Raw genomic sequence first — 17,278 nt, 5'->3', positions numbered from 1 at the left:
CTGGACGTGGGGGTTGGTCGCAGATTGAGACAGAATGTCATGTGCCTTAGAAAGTCAAGGTTGGTTCACAGGTCTCTTAGGGCAAAGCAGGGTAATAAAGACAAACTAGCATTTATAAAAACTTAGAATGTATCATACCTTGTGCTAAGCCTGTTCACGCACAGCACATACCTTAATTCTCACAATAACCCAGTGAAAAACTGAGGCCCAGAGAAGTTAAGATAATCACCCAAGGTCACCAGCTAGTTTGAAGCAGACCTGAAACTAGTTCCTTATCCAATGTTCTTTCTATCAAAATGTGCATAATACATTGTTCTATTTATTCATATATTCAATCAACAGATATTCATATGATGTGATATTTAAGAGTTCAGATGCTAGAATTAGATTGATTCCAACATCTACTAATTATACATGAGTAATTTTCTAACCCTCACCCTCTATATCAGTGATTTTCAACCTTTTTTCCTCTCATGGCTCCCATGAACTAATTACTAAAATTCTGCAGCACACCAATATATATATATATAAATATATATATATATATATATATATATATATATATATATATATATATATATATTGCTGATATACAAAAAATAAACACAAGTATAATTTCTATTCATTCACACCAGATGGGTTGCTGTCATTTTTTTATTTGACAATCAAAGGGAAAAGAGGTCAGTACCCCTGACTAAATAGTCAAATATTGCATGTTTTAAAAATTCTTGTGGCACACCAGTGTGCCATGGCACCCAGTTGAAAATCACTGCTCTATATACATAAGTTCCCTATTTGTAAAATTGAATTAATAATAGTATCCACCTCAGAGAATTGTTATTAAAATGAATAAATTATTCATGTAAAACATTTAGAACAATGCCTGAAACAAGGCAATACTTCAAGAAACTCCTGATAGAACTCATAGGCTGGTGAGGAAGACAAATGCATAAACAGTTACTTATATTACAGTATGAAAAATGCTAAAATAAAGGTAAAAAGAAAATGCTGTGGGACCTCAGAGAATTCCCGCCCAGCACCTTCCATGCTGAAAAATGTCAAATGAGCCTCCCTTAATAAAAGGAAAACAAAACTCATAATGGTGTCTATGGAAACTGGCTATGCCAGAAAATAGTTCTGGGTTTAACTGGCAAAAACAGATAAGTTAGGCCCAGGGGCCATTTCTTACTCAGAGCTCCCCTGCCTGCTTCTGGAAGCCCTCTGGGGCTGCTGTATTGAGAACTTAGCTTGACCATTATTAGTACTGCTGTTTTGAGAGCTGTCAACATTTATAAAAAGTGAAACTCATCTTATTTAAACATGTATATATATAAGGTCTAAGAATGAATAATTTTCCATTTTAAAAAAAATCTCACAATTCCCAGAAAACAGAAAGTAATATCAATTTCTAATTTTTTGTTTAACCTAATAAACAATGATATTTAAGCAATATAAATCAGATGAAAATGTTATTCACCCTTTGATAGAATGACTCTTGATTTCAGTATTTCACCCCAATTTTCACACCGATACTGTGCTACACCAGCTACACAGAATTATTTGAAAGTTCCCTAAATATGTCTTCAGGGTTTCTGGCCCCCAGACTTTGCTCATTCCAGGCCCTCCATCTGGAATGATCTTACCTATGTCCTAATCTCCATCTCTAAATTCTACTTACCAAGCCTCCAAGACCCACTCTCAGGCCTACTCCTTCCTAAAGCCTCTTCAAAGAATCAGATATTTCTCCCAATGTAAAGGGACCCAGTCTCATCTACCTTGTTTTTGTCCAAAGCCCTATGGTTCATACTAGTTATGGGTATACTATTTCTAGGTAGCCTTTTAAACTGCATGTGGCATACATTTTTAATAAGTAGAGGAAAGAAATCTATAGGGGTGCAGATAGAGTGCAAAGGGAAAAGGCTATGCTTCCATTTAGTATCCATTATATGACAAGCACCATGGATAGTTCTCCATTGGCTACAGAAGAGATAAAATATAGTAACTCTACCTTTTCAGAATGTATGCTTAAAGAAATGAAACCTATATTAAGATAACAGTTACTTACCAAAGTAAATATATTTACAAAAGTAAGTAATGCTATCTACTATTTTGCTGAATGTTTACTATGTTTCAGTATCTATATATCATCATTCTACCTACCTATATATATCTTCATTTGATCATCTCCATAACTCTAGGAGGTGGGTATTAGTATCTCCTTTTACCAAGGAGAAACTAGACAGGGGTGGGCAAACTTTTTGACTCGAGGGCCACAATGGGTTCTTAAACTGGACCGGAGGGCCGGAACAAAAGCATGGATGGAGTGTTTGTGTGAACTAATATAAATTCAAAGTAAACATCATTACATAAAAGGGTATGGTCATTTTTTTTCAGTTTTATTCATTTCAAACGGGCTGGATCCGGCCCGTGGGCCGTAGTTTGCCCACGGCTGAACCAGAAGCATGGAGCCATCGCTAAATTGGTAAATGATGAATGCTGACTCCAGAATTTATGTCCTTGATGTACTGTCTTTGGTGCATGATAAGTAGCTAAATTTTGAAATTCCAACTACATCTTAAGAAACTGAAAATAGCATTCAGGGGTGGGGGAATTGGTGTATTCAAGTAGGAACCTAAGTCTTTAGAGAGAGGGGAATGAAAACAGAAAATACTGCCTGCAAAGAAGATCTAGTGTGATATCTGAGATAGAGGGGGAAACTTCAATAAAGTCACTGAGACCAGAGTGGCCATGGTTTATGTGGTGAGATCCAGTGACAAATAAGGACCAATAGGTGAAAATAAGTAAACTCGATACAGGGCCTTGAACATAAGTTAAAGAGTTGAGATGTGCCCTAACTGGTTTGGCTCAGGGGATAGAGCGTCGGCCTGCAGACTGAAGGGTCCCAGGTTTGATTCCGGTCAAGGGCATGTACATTGGTTGCAGGCACATTCCCAGTAGGGGGTGTGCAGGAGGCGGCTAATCAATATTTCTCTCTCATCGATGTTTCTTCTATCCCTCTCCCTTCCTCTCTTTGAAAAATCAATAAAATATATTTTTTTAAAAAAAGAGTTGAGATGTGATAACTCAAGTAACATAAAGCCATCATAAGTCCTAGAGAAGCAAGAGGATGCTGGACTAAAACCACTGATCATTTTAAATTACTTGTGAGTAGGATTGTATACTGTATCACATAATTTATATTTGTTACAAGATTCTGTCTTTATTATGGTTTTTAGGTTGTAGCCTCCATGTCTAGCAAAACTCCTGGCAAATGATCATAAATGGTTGTTGAATGAATGTATAAAAAGAGAGCTGAAAGAAAATTGGACCGGGCAGTATGGACAGGCAAAAAAAAAAAAAAAAAAGTATGCTTCAAAAATGAGGTAGTTAGTATAAGAATTAACACCACAGTGAAGATGAAAGTTGAGAAGAGGTCATTTCAATTTGGCTAGAGGGGTTTTGAGTGATTTCAAGAGTACTGTTCTAATAGAAAGAACCCAGTCTAGTCTGCATGATGTTAAAGGACAGCATAAAGGCAGCAGATAGAGTCCACAATTTTGTTTTTAATTAGCAGAAGGATAAGAGGTTTGAAAGTGAACAATTGGATCAAGAATTCATTTATTTTAAGAAGACAGAATTCTCTTCCTTTAACCTGTTAATGCAAATGTCTTCTTTCAGCTTGATAATAAAACACTCACTCTTACCTCTGATGGCAGCAAAGTTACATCAAACCCTTTGCGTCCCTAATACAGACAACTGACATGATGCTAATGAAATGTTGGGGTTTTTATAATAGATTTATGAACCAGATATTAAGAAATTAAATTATCCATCTAAAGATTTCATAAAAATTCACAGGTACACATAGAATCTAATATCCACTTAGTCTTCCCATCAGGAGAAGGAAGGGATTGGGCATGACCATTTCAGAAGCTCTTCCAGGCTGACACTCTCTTACTCTACATAGGCTCTGTCTCATCACTGACATTCTTTACCCAGTAAGCCTCCTGCTTTTCCCAGCCAACTGCTAGCCTGACCTTTACAAATAATCTTTAGTTGTCTAATTAGATCTGAGAGGGGTTTCTATTATCCCATGGTTATAATTTTAATTAATTAAAATTATAATAAAAGTTAAATAACAAAAATACTTAAACATAATGCAATTAGCATCCAATGTATACATCAAATTAATGCCAATACCCATATGAGGGTAAAAATCATGAAAATAAAACTCAATGCAAGGTACATTATATTTGGATACTCTAACAAAGACTTCTTTAAAAATTTCCTCTGAGAACAGAGCATTTGGGGATGATAGAGTTAATTTAATGCTATAAGACTAGTGATCTATGTGACAGAAAGAATTAAAGCCATGAATAATTTCTAATAAAAATGTGAACTCCAAACCTTATTCTATCAGGATGACACTCTTTCCACAAGAAATAGGAAGAATGAAGAATGAAAAAAGCTAATGGAGTGAAAGGCTAAGCTCCTGGCTCAAATTTTAATCCTATACTAGACATAGGTGAGTTCCTTTACTTACACAAACTCTTATATGCTAAGTGTCCGGTCATCCATTCAACCAATCAAAGCGTAATATGTTAATGATTTGTTAAGGCCACTCAACTGCTCTCTATGATGTGCACTGACCATCAGGGGGCAGTCGACCAGTCGACCAGTTGCTATAATGTGCACTGACCACCAGGGGGCAGACACTCCAACTGGTAGGTTAGCTTGCTGCTGGGGTCCGGATCATCCAGACCGAGCAAGATGGGTCAGACATGCCCTGGAGCCCTCCCGCCAGTTGCCCAGCTGGCCAACCTCCCGTGTCTCTCCCTGGCCCTGATCGTGTACCAGTGGGGTCCCTTGACCTGGCCTGCACCATCTTGCAATCCGGGACTCCTCGGGGGATGTTGGAGAGCCTGTTTGGCCCAATCCCACAGTCATAAAAGGCTAATATGCAAATAGACCAAAGGGCAGAATGATCAGTCTCTATGACGCATACTGATCACCAGGGGGCAGATGCTCGATGCAGGAGCTGCCCCCTGGTGGTCAGTGGACTCCCACAGGGGGAGCACTGCTCAGCCAGAAGCCAGGCTCATGGCTGGCGAGCCCAGCTGAAGTGGTGGTAGCCTCTCCTGCCTCCGCAGCTGCACTAAGAATGTCCGACTGATGGCTAGACTCATTCCCCACCCACCAGGCCTCTAGAAGTGTTATAAAGCACCGACAGTGGGAGAAGGTGGGGGAATAATGCAAATGGTAATTTTTACACTGAATTGGTGAATCACAGACCATTTTTCTTTAAGCTGTGGTCTTCATTTAACACCACAGGTATAAACTTGTTTTACAAAAAAGTCATGGGCAAATTAGACTACATTTACTTTACTTTCTTTCCTCTATAAATAAGTGAACAGATTAAAGAATGAGATTTCCCTGCTATTTGGGTATACATATTCCCAGTTGCAAGTAATATTTTGTCAGCTGTGTTGGAGTGATTATTTTCATTATGTCAGGCATCACTCCAGATTCCCCATTCAGTAGAGGACTGTATAGAGATGGATATGTAATTTCGCTTTCTATTCTATACCTTAAATTGACACCATCACCATTTGTATTATGTACAGAAAGCCAGCATAGCACTCAGAAGAACCTGCATCCATCTAGCCAATTCATGAAACACAAGCATTAATGAAAAAAGATTTAAAAAATAAATAATTTCCCCATTTAAATATATATATTTTAAAGAGTATTAGCTGGAAAGTGTGTACATAAGAAAGGAATGGAATGTGTGTTAATCTCCTTGTCTCCTCCTGGATCAGCACCCCTCGAAAGGTCAGTTCACCAGCCTCAGGGTTAATTCCCTTTCTTGCTGCTACTGTTCAGAGGTAAATGCTTGCTTTTTATTAAAAATCAAAAGCACAGAAGCTTGTAATCCTCAGGACTCAAAGTTTTTTTTTTTTTTTTTTTAATAAAAATGGAAAGTTTAGCTCAAAGCAATAGCAGTCAAATTAAAGTGAAATCAGCAGCTGCTCCCTAAGGAAGATGGAAAACCAAGCAATGGTTTGTTTTATTCTTTGACTACAATTTATGTGGAGTTTTGTTGTTGTTGTTCTCCTTTAAATTTGAAAGACTTTCCAAACATTTGCATATGTCGGCAAAACAATATGTTATATTTGCAACCCACAACTTCTACTCTTCCCAGATGATGTCAGACACCAGCCTTTCATATAAAGGTACAAGAAAAGTTCCATTGTGTTTCCAATATCACAGCCCTTGGAGACAATAGCAATAATTCATAGCATGAGTGAGGCATTAATCTGTACTTTCAGTTAATCTTCCCCCCCTCTCTACAAGTAGGTTAGTAACCTGTCAGTTGACACAAGCCAGAAATACTAGGTTCACTGAGGCTGCAGTGGCATCTAGCTGGATGTGTTGCTCAGAAATCATTCCGAGAACAGGACAGGAATCAAATATTAAGACAAAGCTTAACTGCCTTTTATCCTCACTCTCACCTGCCTCTCTCTACCCTGTTTTCTACTTCATTTGTCCACTGTCCTCTTGATGCTGAATACGAACTAAAATTACTATGGTTATCACTTGGTAATATATACATATATCGAAATATTATGTTGTATGTCTAAAAGTAATACAATGTTATATGTCAATTATATCTCAAATTAAAACAGATGGATTTCTCTCCCTCTCCCCATTTGCCACCCCATGCCCAGCCCTCATTACAATGGCAGTACCAGCACACGAGTGGCATATCATATGCAAAGAGGGAACTGAATCCCACACTTGGATAAACATACTCTCAATATTTTTTTCCTCCATCTGCCTTCAGTGTTTTCTCCTCCTGCCTTCAGGATCATTGTGAGGGCATCTGGGTTGTGCATTTTTTTTCCAACTTGCTTTCACGCCAGAGCTTCGTGGCTCAAACCTGTCCCTTCCTTCTCTCAATGATTTCCTTTTGAGGTTTTCTTTCCAAAGGAGTCATTAAAAAAGGAAATCTATTTACAGGAGCAGTTTTAATCACTGTGACTACATAAAGAACAGACATGATCATTATTAGCAATTCAGCTTTACTAGGTGGTTACTATGTGTCAAGTACCATGTGGGGGATTTCCGGGGCTCTTTCCACTCACACAACTCAATGAATTATTGGTGTTTTACTGCCAAGGGCACTGAATTGAAGGATTATTAGCTACAATGGCACAGCTAATAAGAGATGGAACTTGGGTTCAAATTTAAGTCTACTTTTTCTTTTACGGTGGTTTTAATGTTTTAGATCTCTCTCTCTCTCTCTCTCTCTCTCTCTCTCTCTCTCTCTCTCTCTCTCTCACACACACACACACACACACACACACACACACACACACACACACTCATTCTTAGCTCCTGAAGGGAAAAGAGTAAATGGCTTCTAAATATTTCCTTCTTCAAAACCAACCAGTTGAGACAAGATGGGCCGGTGGTGAGACAGAATTTGGAATTGGAATTTGGTCCCAGTTATTTTTAATAAGCTAACCTGCTTTGATGCGTAGGTAATTTTTATAGTTGTTTTCCAAAATCTATTCATTCTATGTAGGGTTTAGTGATGTGCACTTAATATGTAAAATAATGACACTAGAAAATAATTTGAGGAAGACACATAGCAAATCCAATACTATTTCAAGGGAAGACATACTATTTATAGGACAATAAAAGAGATCTGCAGTTACAATATTTACTGAAGCAAAAAAAAATGTTGTGTTATCAACCCATATGTTTATAACATAAACTGATCAACAGAAAGGATCAAGAGAGTATTTCCCTTGGGCAGTATGATTTCAGGTAATTAGACACATTTCAGGGATTTTATACCTTCCTCAGTAGCATCCTACACTAGCCATTTTGAGAACTGATAAACTGTTGGCCACTTCTGGTATTGTAATTTTATGACCCAATATAAAAATAAATTTTATTATTTTATATTATTGAAGTGGCTATAACCATTCCATTGAGTTGTTATATGGAAATATGCTTGCCTCCTTTATACAAACTCCACCAAGGACATCCAGACATTTTACATTAATATGTTTTAGGGCTCTGTAAGAAGGCTCAGCAGTAGATAGGTTTTTGGTATATAAGTTACATATTAGTAGAAGATAGATTTTTGGCATATAAGTTACATGTAAACATCATCCCATCTTAACACAATTTGAGCATGTTTATTTTTGTTACGTTATATTAGAAGGCATATTGCTTATTCAGAATATGTAGGACTTAAATATTTGCACATGCAAAAATTTTTGAAATCAACTGTCTTATTTCTTTCGCTAGATGACAGATAACTTTAAAGGCTTTTTATATTATAGATGAATGAGCTTTCTTATACTGAAAACTCACTTAGGGAAATATGCTAACTACTTACTGGATTATATTTTTTCCCATCCAAATATTTCAATCTTTTCATCTTCTAGTCTCTTTTCTTTTATTTGCTCCCTCCCACTTTTGTCCCCTCATTCTCTGCTTCCTTTCCTTCTTTTTTTCCCCCTTCTTTCTCCCCTCTCCTCTTCTCTGAAAACTGGATTAGGCCAGCTAAGAGTACACTATTCATATTTTTCAAACCTCAAATAGAATCAACTTTATTAGTTGTACATGAACAGTGGGACAGGCTATCTAAAATTGAGAATGTGCCGAGGAAAATTTGCTGCTTAGTCTTCACACAGGTTTTTAACTGGATACTTTGATAGAGTATTTTTATCACAAATAATAGGGTCATACTGAAAAGATATTCTTTCCAGTGAACCAGAAAAGACTGAAACCTTAAAACTCAGTAAGAACAGGAATTATAACAAATCAAGGCTGTAGAGAGTACAAACTGGTAAATACCTATATACCATAAATATGACTCAGCTATTCTCTATAAATCTCCACCTCTCTTCCTAATGGCGACTGGACTGTGAATTCTTTTCCCTTATTTTCACACACCTTTTTTCAACTTTGTAGGTTTTGTTTTCTTACAACTCCATCTTCTTATGACCTTAACTCATGGGCTCTCTGTGTGATTTCATTTCAATTTCCTTTGTTAACTAAGCCATTTTGTAATTTTGTAGTAACTCCCCCAATTCATAGCCCAGAGCAAATTTCTTAAGCCCACTTTATCACTTTACATTGGCTATACCTTAGGCCAGTGTGTGTGTGTGTGTGTGTGTGTGTGTGTGTGTGTGTGTGTATAATTTTCCTAGTTAGCAGATGCTCACTTTAGTCCACGAATGGTGGTTGAGTTAAACTGAGAATAGCATGATGATGAGGAGGAGACAGGAGGGCAAAATCTGGTGATTATATAGTTTCTCAGCAGAGGCCAGGATGAAACAATTTCCTTCTGAGGGGCCTGTGCTCATTGTAAGCATCATGGTGGAAATTCCTAATTGAAATATTATAAACCAACTCTGAAGAGAAAGCATTATTTTTTCTACCATCTGCAGATCATCTGACCTGGATATTTCTGTACCTAGATGAATTATTTTCCTCTTTGGTAACTTTCCCCATTTATACCACAAGTAAAGGGCAGAGCTGTTTGTCTCAGATTTGTAGGTCCCTGGACAAGCAGAATCATTTCCCACCTAATGTCCAATTCCACCATCTTTTTAGTTTGATGCTAACTCCTCCAACAGGTATGTAGACTCACCTGCAGACTGATCGTGGCCCTCAGAAAGTCTTAGGACATACTATCATGCTTTCTGAGCATGGAGACCACTTAGCTGCCTCAATTGGAACATTATCTCAGCTTCATCAGACTTCCTTCCCCTCACAGAACTTAATGGCACAGTCTGCCTATTTTTCTTCTTGTTTTTAAATATTAGTATATATATATATATATATATATATATATATATATATATATATATATATATATATATATATCCAAGTCCATCTTGAAAGTAGGATCTTTATTCCATAGGTGAAAAACTGAGCCTCAGTTAACATATCAATCAGGTCAGGCCCATAGAGCTGGCAAGCTGCAAAGCCAGGATTCAAACCAGCTTTTCTGGTTTTAAAGCCCACCCTTTTTTCATGTCACTGCACAAGATTAGTTAGCATCTATCATTTGTTAACATCCTAAAAACTAGAGTTCTAAAGAGGCATAAATAAATGGCTTGAATCTTCATGTATTTACAATCTAATTGAAAAAAAAATAACCTATATGAAAAGTTCATTCTCCCTTATATTTTTATTTACCTACTAGAGGCCTGGTGCATGAAATTTGTGCATGGTGGGGAGGGGGGAGGAGGAGGGGCTGTGTCCTTCAGCCCAGCCTGCACCCTCTCCAATCAGACATCTCTCTCACAATCCAGGACTGCTGGCTTCCAACCACTCGCCTGCCTGCCTGCCTGATTGCCCCTAACCGCTTCTGCCTGCCAGCCTGATCACCCCCTAACTACTCCCCTGCCAGCCTGATTGACGCCTAACTGCTCCTCTGCTGGCCCGATTGCCCTTAACTGCCTTCCCCTGCTGGCCTGGTCGCCCCTAACTACCCTCCCCGGCAAGCCTGGGTCCCTCCCAACTGCCCTCCTCTGCTGGCCTGATTTCCCACAACTGCCCTCCCTGCAGGCCATCTTGTGGTGGCCATCTTATGTCCATGGGGGTGGCCATCTTGTGTGTTGGAGTGATGGTCAATTTGCATATTACTCTATTATTAGATAGGAAGTGTCATTTGAATAGGGACAGAGGTGTCACTTTAAGTCAAATCTCATCTTTGAACCACTCACCACTGAGGGTTACACTTTAGCATCAATGTCCTAACACCTGATTTAGGCAGCTGAATGGCAATTACTTGTGGAATGTGTAACAAAGGATGTTGGAGTCTGAAAAATAATCATTAAACCAGCATGTGATCTCATTAAATTCAATTTTATTCTTTAACCAACAAGTGTATATTTAACAACTACCATCACTAAACAAAATTCCATTCCTTACATTAGCTAGTTTTTATTGAAGAACTAACCATGCACATAGCACTGCATTAAAATTAAAGACAATTCTTTCAACTCCTCTGGGACTGACTAGGAGTCTAGACATGCCTTTTGTTGTGCTTAAGAAATATCTCAACTCCAGAAGATAGAGACATATGACCTGCACAGACCCATGTGTAAGAGTTTCAAATTTCCACTTCTGAGAGAGCTAGAGCTAGAATTAGAGCTAGAGCTAGGCAAATAGATAAATGATAGGTAGATAGATAGATAGAGATTTTCTTCAACTTAAAAAATTGAAAAACTTTACCATATTAGAAAATTATTTTTTAGTTCCTGAAATGCATATTCTGAAATGTTACAGTCTTTATACTCTGCTATGTGAATGTATAATGCTGATGTAGCCTGGCTTCTTCTAATCATGGGTCTCAACTTAAATGACACCCCATAGAGGCCTTCCCAGACCACCCAATGACACAGTCTATCCTCCTTATCTAAGGAATGAATCTCTGTAATGCCATCTTCTTCTCTTCCTTCATAGTAATTTTATCATTTCGAATCATCTGTCTTTCTCTATCGGCCTATAAGCTCTATGAGTGCAAGGATAGAGTCTATGTAGTGACAATAGTATCAGAAACAGTCCCTGATCCTTCAGTAGGCATACAATTATTATTAATAAGATGAGTAAACATATGAATGACTGATGAATCAACAAATGAATGAATAAACAAGAGTAATTAAAAATGTGATACTACAACTGATATTCCAAGGCTCTCCCTATTTTTGTAATTGTTACACACAAAAGTCAAAGTGTAGGATTCAACTGATTTATTGTGTTTATTTGCAAAAGTTGTGACAAGGGGGTTCTCACCACCACTCTCTCAGCTCCGAGTTGAAGCAGCTTGTCCTGTTTAATTCTCTCTTGTAATATTTGGGCTATAAAAAGTCTTTCTAAGCTATGTGTTTTGCCATTGAAATTAAGCAGACAGAGGTAGCCCACACATTATTCACCTAAGTTTTAACTTAAGATTCAGACTTCCCAAATTTGATAATTTTAGATTATGTAGCAAGCTCTATATAGTATATGATAAATAAAACTTATTTTTTAATTAATAACACTAATGTCATAGTCTAGTCATTCTGAGATCTTGGGCATCTGAACTACAACAAACAAGGCTTTGTTTTCCCCTGGATGTTCTTTTCTTGGTTTCCTTGAATTCATCTTTTTGCTACAAGTTATGTTTGATACTCATAGCCCTGAATAGTATTTTCACTTGAGGTGAGAGAAATCATGTTTCTCTCCTGCAGCTTGTCTTCTCTAAGCTGGCCCATGATAACCAGTGTGCCTTGGCATTACCTACAGCATTTAAGATTTTATAGTCAATTACATTCCCTCTTAAGTGCCTCTTCTTCTTCATAGGCCATACTCATTATGTTTATTTTAGTCCTTCCAGGGTTGGATCGGGCCCCAAGGCCCCTTACACCCCTTCTATTGCACTCCTTCATAGCCTTTCCTGCTATCAAGGTGTTGATAAGCCCCTGTCTTACTGTCATAGTCCAAGAAGGCAACTTTTTAAAGATGTTTCTTGGCCATCTCTAAAAGATCTGAACCCAGATGACTCTGTTAACATAGAATCCAACCAGTTTAAATATATATTAACAAGGAATCACCACTTTTCTCCTCCAGCTGCCTTCTGCTCTAACCCAGTCTTATTTGAGTCACACTCTTATGCCTTGTCTGACTAGTGCTCCTGTGCTTATGAAATAAATGACAGGAAAAGCAAGGAAAGTCACATATTTCCCTTAAAATCAAATGCCCTTGTCTCATCGAAGGCATAGAGTCCCCTCAAATCTTGAGATAAATCAAGATTTTATTTCAAATAGGAGAATTTCCAAAACTGAAAAACAAATATACAATAGTAACAAAAAGAAGTTTTAACCATATTTCTACTTTCTTAACATCAACTCTCCAATATTATCCTTCCTCTCTGTGATGTCTGCTCTCTAAGTTTATATCAGTTATAGTCTCTTCACATGCAGATCAGAGGCAGAGTTTTAGGGTTTAAGCAACACTATTTGCCTCTGAGCTGAAGGTACCAAAGAACTGAATATAGAGCTATTTTGAGCCCTCGATGATCAAAGTATTATTTGAGGACTGCCACAGCAGAGCAGCACTTCTATTCTGATGATAAAAATTTTCTGCTTTCTCTCTACCAACCGAAGAGAGGTTTAAGACCCCAAGCCCTCAAAGAAAATAGAATAAAGAGAACATAAGCATATCCAAAGACATTCGTGATTTTTTTTTCCCACAGGCCCCTTTTCCTCATTTTCAATGTATGATCAAAGGCTTGAATAGTTGAGGAATGGAGAATTTTACTCTATCTACATTTGAACTATCAGACACTTCTCAGTAGAATCGGTATTTCCAATTTCACTATATATATAATGATGGATTTCAATTTAATCAATCAAATCATCTATGTAGACATTTCAATTCAGTCATTTAAATGAGTTCTAAACCTTAAACTGGCCATGATTCAATGGAGTGGTTTTACCCTAAAGCCATGGTCTTTTGTACTCTTGAGCAGTGAGAAAAAAAAAAAAAAGCAAGGCTACTTTAATCAGGATTTGATCCCTATTCTCAAGTAGAATTAATTTAAAGTTAATTTAAATATTTTTTTTCTGGCTCTGTTCTGCATATGGGTAGAAAGAATCACATTTGTTTTAACATTTCACTAAAGTTCAATTCCCTTGAACAGGTGAGCACAATCATCCTCTAGTGCAGCGGTTCTCAACCTGTGGGTCCCGACCCCTTGGGGGTCGAACGACCCTTTCACAGGGGTCGCCTAAGACCATCAGAAAACACATATATAATTACATATTGTTTTTGTGATTAATCACTATGCTTTAATTATGTTCAATTTGTAACAATGAAATTGGGGGTCACCACAACATGAGGAACTGTATTAAAGGGTCGCGGCATTAGGAAGGTTGAGAACCACTGCTCTAGTGTAACTCTGGTCAGAGCCTCTCATGATTCTCAGTGTCCTTAGGGCCTCTATTCCAATATGATGCTAGAATACAATGCAGGGGAAAAAAACAACAACAAAAAACAGGGATGAGCCAGGCCAGGGCTTCATGAGCTAAGAGGACAACTTAGAGAAGAGGAAGCAACATTGAACTTCATTCACATCAGAAAAGTTGATTTAGTCTGGATTTTGCTTCTTCCTCAGTCATGTGACTTTCAACAATTGACATTAGCTGTCTCAAATATTTTCAACTGCAAAATGAAGAAGTTAATTATGATCTCACATGGCTTATGTGAAGAACATGTATGTGAAAAACTGACAACTATTATGCAGTGAGAGAATATTAGTTGTTAACATTAACCTTCAAGATTTTCCATAGCATCCTCCCCACCTTCCTTTTACCCTCACATACCCAAGGCTTTCCACGCCCAGGTTTGCAATGGTGTGGGGGTGGGAACGGGGGGGAGGGGGGTAGGTGTCACTGAAATGAAGCAGCAGAAATCAGAAGTTTAAGGCCCAAATTGAAGCTAGTCTGAGGAGCCCATTATTGTAGAGGGAGGAAAAGAAAAAAAAGTAGAGAGACTGGCTGAGAAAAATGTCTGGTCTTTCAGCTTCAAGTTATGTCTTCCTCCATCTGCTCATATCTACTACACCAGTGCTTTCTGAGCTTTATTGTGCAAACAAATCACCTGGGGATCTTGTAAAGCCCAGATTTTGATGGGGTAGGTCTGGCCAGAGGAGTTACATTTCCAACAAGCTCCAGCCAAGGTCAGTGGGGAGGACTGTAAATAACACTGAGTAACAAGGTCCTACATGTCCTTCCATGTTCTGTTGCCTACCTTCCCCACCACATGTCCCACCTGTGCTCCTGCACTTTACCTTCCAGTAAGAACAAAACATTGTTTTTGAGGAACACCCTAGCAGTTTCTCACTCTATACTTTAGCTCATCCTAAATGAGGAATATTCTTTTAACACCTCATTTAGACATATGCCAAAGACTACCTTCTCTAGGATTCTATCTTGGAAAGCTCCAGCCTTAGTTGCTCCTCTATTCCCTGTTCTACAATATCTTTTACACCAAGGCTTAAGTTAATGTGGCTATTTCTTTCCACTAGATGCTGAAGTTATTCATGACAAGAACTCCATTTGATTTTCTATATCCTCAGCTTTCAGCATTCTTTGAAATGCATACTAGAGCACTTTGTAAATATTTGTTCAACTAAGTAGTGTATAAAGAGCGCACTGAAATTTAGACCCACACCTGACTGATCAGGCAGTTGAGGATCAGGTAGAATGTCAGTCCCTAATAACAGCTTATTATGCTCTGGCTACTGCCTAACACCCAGTTAGCAATGAGTGTGACTGTGGCAGCGGTTAAAGAAAAAAAGTGCTGAAAATGATTTTTTTTTTGTTTAAATTTAAGAGGCAGAGTGAATTAGGCTGAAATCTATGTAATATTCATTGGGGATATCTGTTCAGCACTCACCCTGTTTGTGCTGAAATATCACAAAGGTCTGGACACGTGAGGAATAGCTGTGCAACCACGCTCTGTATGCTACTCACTCAGTTCTGTTCCTTATTTCTGAGGTGCTAGTTCCCTCACCGCCCTTCCTCTCGCATTTTCCTTCCCAATGCTTTGAATATGGTGCTCTTGATGCTCATTAGCTGAGAACCTAAGGGCCCAGTCCTGCTCCTCTGTGCTCATCCTCCTTCCCAAAGCTGCAGAGAGGGAAGAGTGGCGATGCATCATGCAAAGGAAGTGATCTCCCACAGTCACTTGGGCACTAAAGAGGTACCAGGCCGAGAATATTTCCCTTCATCACCTTCTCTCCCTTTCCATTATGAATTTCAACTACTCTTCTTTGGGCCTAAGAGACGTTTCCTGCAAGTCTGACAGTGCTAAAGAAAAATTAGATTGAGAATTCTTCACTGACTTAAATTAACAGGCATACAATTGAGAAGAGGTAAAGAGGTGAATTTGTGTTCCTACTGTGACCAGTAAATAGCACATTGTATTCCGAATGTATAGAAAAACTCACATCAGAGATTAACATTAGGGGCAATATATTTTGGCTTCTATAATCATTAATTATTAGAATTATCATGTAAAATCAGAACCATCTATTTGCATTTAATATACTGAACATGAAGGAATCAGGAGTAATAAATGAAGGTGGTTAAAAGCAAATGAGGAGAGCTAAAGAGAAATAGGGTCTTCATCATTACCACCTTGTCAACAAAAAGACCCATCTGTACACTTACATACCAAAGAAAATGGAAAAGTGATGATACTATTTTACATGGCCAATAAATATAAGCTCATTATAATTTTTCAAAGATGTTCTGTTTTTATCTGATTAAGATATATTTTTTAAAAACTAATATATTTTACATGCTTATTGTAGAAAATTAAGAGTATACTATTATTAATAGTTAAGATGGAAATGTAAACTTCCTTTGCTCTACAGTATAGGACAACAGCTTAACATATCCTATTAATAAAAGCCTATGTGGTCATCACACCCTCACGCCGTGACGCCCTCACGTCACAATGAGCAATCACCAGGAGGCTGCGTGCACAGTGGGCGTGTGCGAGTGGGCAGGACTGTGTGCACACGCAGGTGGGCGAGGGCTTGATGCTGCATGCACGGTGCAAAGGTAGGTCCCGTGGCTCCGTGCAGCAAGGCCAGGCATCCCGCAGCTCCATGTGGCACAGAGGCGGGACCCCCGGCTCTGGCTTACCTCTTTGGGGCAATCCATCAAGGAGCCCCAGATGGGTGGGCAGGGCCTACCTCTTTGGGGTGATTAATCACGGGGCTCCCACACTGTGAGAGGGCACAGGCCAAGCTGAAGAAGCCTCCCTCCCCCGAGTGCACAGATTTCGTGCATCAGGCCTCTAGTGTAGAAATAAATGCAAATAAGTTAAAATTTCCATATCTTAATAATGCAACATTTCATTTCATCAAATGGTTCCATAATTACAAATAAAGTAAAATGTCACCCAATATAGAGTAGTGCAGGGTAAGGCACTTTTGGCTTACTAAAAAGTATGAATTATAAAACAGTTTTCAGTAAGAATAGAATGTATCCAACTTTAATAAGCTCTATGCTAAGCATTGAATGTCCATTTTCTAGTTTGGTTCTTACAACAGCCAAATGAACTTGATCCCAATTTGATCCCCATTTTAGGGTTAAAGAAACTAAAGTACAGTCACCTAAGATATATCAGCTATATGTGGAGAAATCACCACACATGTCTTTTAACATTTAGTTTAGTGGGGTTTTTTTTTCTA

At 38.3% G+C, this 17,278-nt stretch overlaps 1 protein-coding gene across 6 annotated transcripts in view; it reads right to left on the bottom strand.

Annotated features, from left to right (window-relative positions):
* LSAMP (limbic system associated membrane protein) overlaps positions 1-17,278 on the bottom strand; it is a 640,943-nt gene that overhangs the window by 525,188 nt on the left and 98,477 nt on the right. The window lies entirely within an intron of this gene.

Source organism: Myotis nattereri (genome assembly GCF_964212035.1).
Source record: "Myotis nattereri genome assembly, chromosome: 3".
In the NCBI taxonomy this organism is placed as follows: domain Eukaryota; kingdom Metazoa; phylum Chordata; class Mammalia; order Chiroptera; family Vespertilionidae; genus Myotis; species Myotis nattereri.
Note: the sequence above shows the minus strand (reverse complement) of the source record. Positions and strands in the feature narration are given on the sequence as shown.